At 38.3% G+C, this 7863-nt stretch overlaps 1 protein-coding gene across 12 annotated transcripts in view; it reads right to left on the bottom strand.

The window, feature by feature from the left end:
• PARD3 (par-3 family cell polarity regulator) overlaps positions 1-7863 on the bottom strand; it is an 869174-nt gene that overhangs the window by 702607 nt on the left and 158704 nt on the right. The gene's annotated exons all lie outside the window — the stretch shown is intronic.

Here is a 7863-nt window from a genome sequence, read left to right as displayed (position 1 = left end):
ACTTTTTTTACTATAAAGGCAACCCCATTTTTCCTTGTCTTTTCATCTCTGGAGTAATATATCATATGATCATCAGACTCAAAATGCCCCATGCCAGTTCATCTCATCTCTCCAATAACTAATATGTCAATATTTATGCGTTCCATTTCTTTCTTAACAATTTCTAATTTTCCTTCATTCATGGCTGTCACATTCCATGTACCAATCACATTTTGTTATATCTACCATCATAGCAAAATCTGTAATACCAGGGATCACACAGCACTATTGCCTATAGACTTTATTCCATTTTCTTCAATTGCCTCATGACAGTGGATTAAAGGCCTTTGAATGTGCCATAAGGATTTTACATAGAATCAAAACCCAGACAAGCCAAGCCCACTGCTCTCAAGTCTATTCTGCCTCATCAGACCTGTGATGAAGTGGCAGAGGCCGCCTCATGGGAAGGCCCTCCTAGATTCAAGCCACTGGTTAGCCGCCCAACTATAACCTGCTTTGCCCCATAGCTAAGAATAAATAAAGCTAAAGACCCTGGCCTCATATGTTTCTTTGTTTACATTTAAGAGTCCTTTTATAAAGGGATTCTTTTCAAAACCAAATGATGATAAATTCCATCCTCTCTCTCACGGATGTATACTTCTAATTCTACTTAATATTTAAGTCTTTGGACTCCAAAGAGCACTTCGGGCATGTTGCTTAGATAGACTATTCCTCGGAGAGGGCCAGCATGCTCAGAGGGCAGAGGGTCGGCAAAGGACAGAAAGGCCCTCAACCAAGTGGATTGACAGAGGCTTCAGATCTATTATTCGTAGGGTCACTAAGGGTCTTACTTGACTCGACAGCAACTACTAAACAAACAAGCATCTTTTTAAATTATAAGCTCTTCCTAAAAATATAAGTTGCATTTTAATGTAGAAATAGCTCTCTCATTGACTTGTTGCAAGTGAAATGTAGTACCACAAGAATTTTTTAAAAAATCATAATGCAACTTTTTCAAAACAAAAATAAATATCCTACAGTATTTTAATAGCAAAATAATATCATAAAACTTTAGAAACATTGTTCCTAAAAGGTTGAGATGTCATTCAGAGTTAAACATGTGTGTATGTGTGTGTGGTTTATGATTAAGACACTGTCATGCTAATTGAAAAAAAAAGTCCATTTAAAAGTTATGCACAAATACACATCCTGCATCCTACCTGGATATGAAATCATTCAGTATGTAAAAGAAGAGAAGGAGGAAGGACAGTTTGGATTACAAGCCACTTTAAAGTGGTTGCATCAATTATTATTGCTAACAAAGTTATTTACTCTTGATTAAACAAGAGAACAGTTATAAATTCCCAGTTTGTAGAGTAAGTTAAGCCATGTAGGTTTTGAACATAGCACTTAACAGGAGGACGCACTATGCTTCAGTGTTTTGTAGTTAACAATGTTATACTCCAAATTTTTCTGCATATATATGCATTTTCTAAAAAAGAAATGGCATTATCTATAATGCAGAGAAGACCACTAGTAAGTAGATACCAATGTGTATAGGATACACAGTAGACATTATACATTTCTACATTATTTAAATACAAAATCCAATCCTCATAAAACCCAATACAGTAAAACTTCAAGGTATATCCATGGTTAGTAATAAGTAGTAGGCACTCTTTTGCAACATACATGTAAAGATTACCATCACCATCATCATCATATTGCTGTTATTGCTATCATACTACCATGTTAAAGATATTTCAGAGTATCGTGAAGTGTCTCCTTAATGATTTTTATGCATAGAAAGATACACTACAATGTTAAGGTAAATATGTCACTAAATGACATGTGATATGAATGAAATCTAACTGTTCAGGCTTATGTACAAATTCAACTTGAAGACAGTCACAGGAAAGGAACTTGTTTGTAAGGGACTGTCTCCGTATCAAATTCAAAGAGTATAACATTTCTTACACCTAATTTCCTTCATTTGCAACAATGCTTTCCCACTGCTCACCCACCTTCACAGAACATATAACTCCATGAATATCTACATCTAGATCACAATTTCTTTATCATCTACAGGGAGCTCGGGTGACCTAGTGAGCAAGGACTTGTGCAGTGCCTCTCTGGTGGTCGGAATCCACCAGCTGCTCTGCAGGAAGAAGGTGGGTAATCTCCTCCCACGTCATTTATAAACTCTCAAAACCCACAGGAAGATCAGCCATGAGTCAGTTTTGACTTGAAGGCAATGACTTGAGTTCTTATAATCCAGATGTAGAAGTCAGCATATTGACTTGTGACTTGTGACTACAGTGTGTGTGACTAAATAATGACAACATAGGTGTCAAAGTAAATGACTGAAATCCATGAATTAAGTTGTGCATGTGTGTACACACACAAGCACACACGTCCTTAAGCATGAATTTCATTCAACCACTCACCACAAAAACCCATTCCACGTTGTGGTTTGCTGAGACAGGAATTTGAATCATGCATGCTTTCCATTAAATCTCATACTTACTGAGCTGACAATCTGCCCAATGGAGATTTCAGACGCCTTTCATTTTATCCCATTTAATAAACAATCTCACTTAATTCTCTTAAATGAACTTCAGAGTTATTATATTACTCTAATAAAGCTCCATTTCTCTCTCCGCCCCCAAAATGTCTACAAAGGGATCATGTCTGAAATTTAGATTTTTCTTGAGGAATTCTTTTCTCAGATGAAAAGTGGTACACATATTAAAATTATTTTTTTAAATTAAAATTATTTGACTGTTTAAATGCTATATGTGGTTACAGATACCTAATATTGTCTTCTTTTAGCAGGGAAGGAGATCTTATTTGAGGGAAAGCCTTCCTTTTTGAACAAAAACTCAAATTCATGTGCATTTTTTTTCAGGCTGGCAGCAAGCTTCTATCAGATTTCCAAGGCTGGAAACTGTAAAGCATGAAGCCAGCCCCTCTTTCTTCAGAGCGTTGCTGGCAGGTTTGAACCACTGGAGAAGCACCCCCTTTGGGTTGGCCGTGCCACGTGCTGTGGACCAAGCCATCAGAGTATCATGTCAGATGCTGTCAGATAAGATGCAAAATGGCCTGGAAGCCTTGTGCAAAGATCTAGCTGGCCCCCTCAACTATACTGTCAATGATCCCAGGTTGCCTCCACAGAGCCACAATCTCATTTTAAAAATTAAAAAGTAATATAATTCTACCTGACAACCTAGAGCTTAAGGTAATCATTTAAAAGCATGTTTACAAGAGCAGAACATCATCACTCTTATTATTACCACTGGAACGACTTCAGCATTGCTTGGAACGACAGGCAATTAGAAGTAGTTTAGGACAGGAAGTTAGAAATGCTTGGCAGATTTTAATTAAATTGGATTTTGGCACAGATCTCTGGGTTAACACCCTACTTCTATAAACAATGTCATGGAATCCTTAATGGCAATGCAAGGTACTCATAGTAAACTCTCAGGATGTCAACACCTAGGCCCCCACCATCAAGCTAAAGCACAGGTTTAAATTTGCTGTTTCTTCAAGAACAAAGAGAAATGATTTTACCAACTGGATGAGAAGCAACACTTTCAGGTAGCACTTTTTTGGGGTGTGTGTGTGTGTGTGTGTGTGTGTGTGTGTGTGTATACACCATCAAATCAGATCTAACTGGTACAGGAAGAGATTGTTCCTCCTTCTCCAGCAGAGCATCTGGTGGATTTGAACCATGCACCTCTGGGATTGCAGTACACCTTCTTGCCACTAGGCCACCAGAGCTGGCATGAGGTAGCACTTTTGATTTTCTCATTCATTTTCTGACATTCCTCTCTTTGTCCTACATGGAGCAGTTATCATGAACTCAGCTCAGATTCGTGGTGATCCAATGCATGCCAGAGTAGAAAGACGTGTGCTGCAGAGGTTTACCATGGCTGGGTTTGGGGAAGTACATCACCCAGTCTCATTTCCAATCTCTCCCTTTTCAAGTAAGTGTGTCAACCACGTTGACTACTCAATCATAAGTCAATATTCACAGCAACCCTATAAAATAGAGCTACTCCACAGGGTTTCCAAGGAACAGTGGTGACATAGTGTGTTGTATGTTGAGATGTTAACTGAAAGGTCAGTAGTTCAAACCCACTGGCCACTCTTAGGAGAGCAATGGGTAGTCTCCTCCCACAAAGTTTTACAAAATTTACAGAAACCCAATGGATGGAGGGACATGAGGAATCAGAATTGACTCAGCCATGATGGGTTTAGTTCTGGGTTTGAATCTCTCCAGAAGGAAACCAAGACATGTTTTGCCCCTGGAGTGGCTGGCGGGTTCTTATTAACAACCTTTCTCAACATAAGGTTTAAGTTCTAAAAGAATGTTTTGCTCCGTGTTCTTACTTAAGCTTCTTTGGTGAGGTAAACACAAACATTATCATATTCAAAGAACTCAGAAATATTAACAAACACCTATCATGGCTGCAATTTCTGTTAGAGAAATTACACTCTTTAAAAAATTAGAAAAGCCTTGAAATGTTTCAGAGTTAAATTTCTTTCTGATTTGTCAGTCTTCTCCAGTTAATAAGGAAAGTAAAGAGCACACACACGGAACTGGAGGAACGGAAGATGTAGCAACTCTATGAGGACCTACTTACTTAAGTGCAGAATTAATGATCGATATTCATTTTTAGCATCCACTTGTAGGCATCGGTGAAATGTTACAAATATATATATATTCATAAACTAGTCAGAATCGAGTACCACTTCTTAAAACTGAATTAAAATTGTAAGAGGTAAGTCATTCTGTAACATGGAATTTATCATTTCTACCCAGAGGAGACATGACTATCACCACTTCATATCAGAACGGTTACAGAGCTCAAATATAACCATTCTACCAGAGACCACTGGGGGGCACACAGAACCCATGGCAGGCATCCAAAAGCCAGTTTTGAAGGGGAGGAGGAAAAAATATTCCATTTTTTGTGCAGTGACATTTTCACTCTTCAATCACTGTTGTCCAGGCACTCTAACTATAAGTTAGCTCCAAAACTTAATATTCAAGAGAGTCTTCATTTTGAATAAAAAACATTGTGAAAACATATGCTATACCTTAGCCATTGCCATTACACATAAATGGTAATAAAAAAATATCAAACACAGACACCCAGTCAAAATCTATTCCTGTCACTTATGTTTCTAGTTAACAATCTCAAAGACTTTTTTAGGAAAAATAAAGTTAAATTCAAACAAGCCTGTGAAACTACTATTCTACTTTCATACACACACACACACACACATGAACTCATCTCTTTAATGAGATGTTTGGGGAGCCCCAGGGTCTCCTTTTAAGTCGTGACTTAGTTGAACATCCCACATCAGTCATCAGAATCTTCAGATTACACATTTCTGTTCACATTCTGTGACAGTGAATATTTTAGACTGATGCAACAAGTGAATCAGTCAATAAACACCATGAATGAATTGCAAGTGGCTACAAAAGGACTGACAGAAAAGAAAACATCAGTGTTTTTTTTTCTTTTAAAACATCAGTGTTTTAGGACGCCACTTTAAAATGTTTGTATTAATCTAGAGTCTGTTTCAAAAGAAGACTGAAGAATAATCACAAAGATTAAGAGTTATTTTGAATGCCAATGAAAACTGAATGGGGTCAGAAATTTCTGTACCAACCTGCCTTTTTCTGATTTCTGAAGTGGCTCTTTTGAGGTTCAGTGACCTTGACACCCGCAAAGCCTTCACCGAGTCCTTCCGAGAGGCACCAGAGAAAGAGTAATATCTCTTTGCAGGCTTCCTCTTCAATCTGTCTGCCATCTTAATCCATCAGAATGGCAGAGTTCAGGCTGACCAAGACATCAAAATTAACTTTAAAAAGAAAATTATTCCCAAACAGCCTCAAAAATCCACATGTAAGATTTGGTTTTCCAATAGTCCTCCAGAAAAGATGGCCCATGGACAATGAGTGGGAGATACCAGACAGAGCTGATTCCACATAGCCCTCCGGATGGCACAGCGTTTGGGTATGACGCTACTCCAGGTCCACGGCAGAGGATCAGGTACAGGTTCCACTACATCAAATGAAAACAGCCTCCTCCTCCAGGTAAACAGGCCAAGAGCAGTTTGTCAGGAGTGAAACAGGGTGTAGCAACACACCTAGGAGTCAGCTGGGTGTGAGTAAATACAGTAGGTTCAAAGAAATCTCCTTAACTCGTTCTCTGCCAGAAGGCCAAGCGATAGGATCAAACTACAACTTCCACTTGAAAAACATGAGTCCCAGTGTCATGGCTATTTTTCCAAACTCTTTGAGCATTCTGGTTTTCAGGTGAATGAGAAATGAAGTAATCAAATTCTGCCTAGAAAAATAAAGAAAATATCCACAAGCATTGTGGGCATTCTCTGCTCTGAATCAGGAACAGGAACTTGTTTATAGGCAACTTCAAAATGCAAACAAACATCTACTATATCTTAGGTCTAACTGAACTGAGGTGGTAAGAGATCACAGAAAAAGAAGACATATGAGAAAATGGGATCTTAATACGTTGTTGGGAGCTGTCTTTCGGTCACCCCTGATCGATATTACTCTATGTACAATGTGACCAGGCAACTGTGATCCAAATATAGGGCCTTTTCACTGTTTGGTATTCAGAAATAAATCAGGACTCCCTTCTTAGTCCACTTGGCCTGGAAACATCTACAAAACCTGTCCAGCCTGAGAGCAACATGCAAGCCTCCAGGTCCTTTCTGACCACTGAGGGCTCACAGCTGACATTACCCAGAACAGCCAGTAACAAAAATGCGGAAAGCTAATGGTGGGTGGGCTGTTCCCTTAAAAAGAAACAATTACACTTAAAACTGGTCGCTTAACAATCTTTAGTTAGAAAATAAGTCATATGTCATATATTCATTGGCAAAAACAAAGACACAAACATAAAAAGATCATGAAAGACTGAAGAACGGCCAGAGACTCATTCTCTAATTCCCCGTTCCCAAGAGCATTTCTGGTTTTCTATTTGCTTTTATTGGGTTAAACAGGCTCTTTCCTGAATAGCAGTCAATTGTTTTGTTTTGTTTTTAATTTTTATTTTATTATTTTTGTGTGCGTGTACCGTCAAATCATATCTGACTGGTACAGGAGGAGATTGTCCCTCCTTCCCCGGCAGAGCATCTGGTGGATTTGAACCGTGCACCTCTGGGATTGTAGTTGCAGCTCCTTACCACTAGGCCACCAGAGCTCCCCATGAATAGCAGTCAATTGTGTACCATCTGACAGCAGATGGCTTTCACAGCATTATGTTCTCTGTGTCTTCTGAGTGTGAATTTCTTGCCTTTTTATTCATAATAGTATTTCATAACTGAAAATATTTATCCCTCTATTGTCTTTTTATAGCATTTCAAGTTCAAATCTTCTTCCTCAAAATCTAAGTTTTGTGTTGCTCTTACTCAAATGTTTTATAAACAAGAATTTTAAAGGCCTCCATTTCCAGAACTTTTACTACACTTCGGATACAAATGTATTGGTATAGTTCATCACAGTCAGGGCCAAATAATAAGGGTAAGCACTATTGAAGAGCCAGTAAAGATTATTACGTTATAATGACTGCAATATTTTTCCCACTTGGAAATGCAAATTGTTATATGCCTTTAAATGCTGTCTATAAATTCTACATAGTGGTAACTCCCAAATTGATACCTCTAACTACAACCTCTCCCTTAAGTTTCAAATGGACACCTCCAATGACCTACTTAACATCTCTGCTAGGGTAGTTAACACAGATTTCAAAACCAGCTGAATGTGTCTGACAGGAGATCTAACTCCCTCTAACCCTATATCCTAATCTCATTCTTAGGATCGCTTCTTTATCACTGTAAATAAAA

This window comes from Elephantulus edwardii, unplaced genomic scaffold (assembly GCF_000299155.1).
Source record: "Elephantulus edwardii isolate Elephantulus edwardi_28Jun2011 unplaced genomic scaffold, EleEdw1.0 scaffold00073, whole genome shotgun sequence".
In the NCBI taxonomy this organism is placed as follows: Eukaryota; Metazoa; Chordata; class Mammalia; order Macroscelidea; family Macroscelididae; genus Elephantulus; species Elephantulus edwardii.
This window is presented reverse-complemented; position numbering and strand designations above follow the sequence as displayed.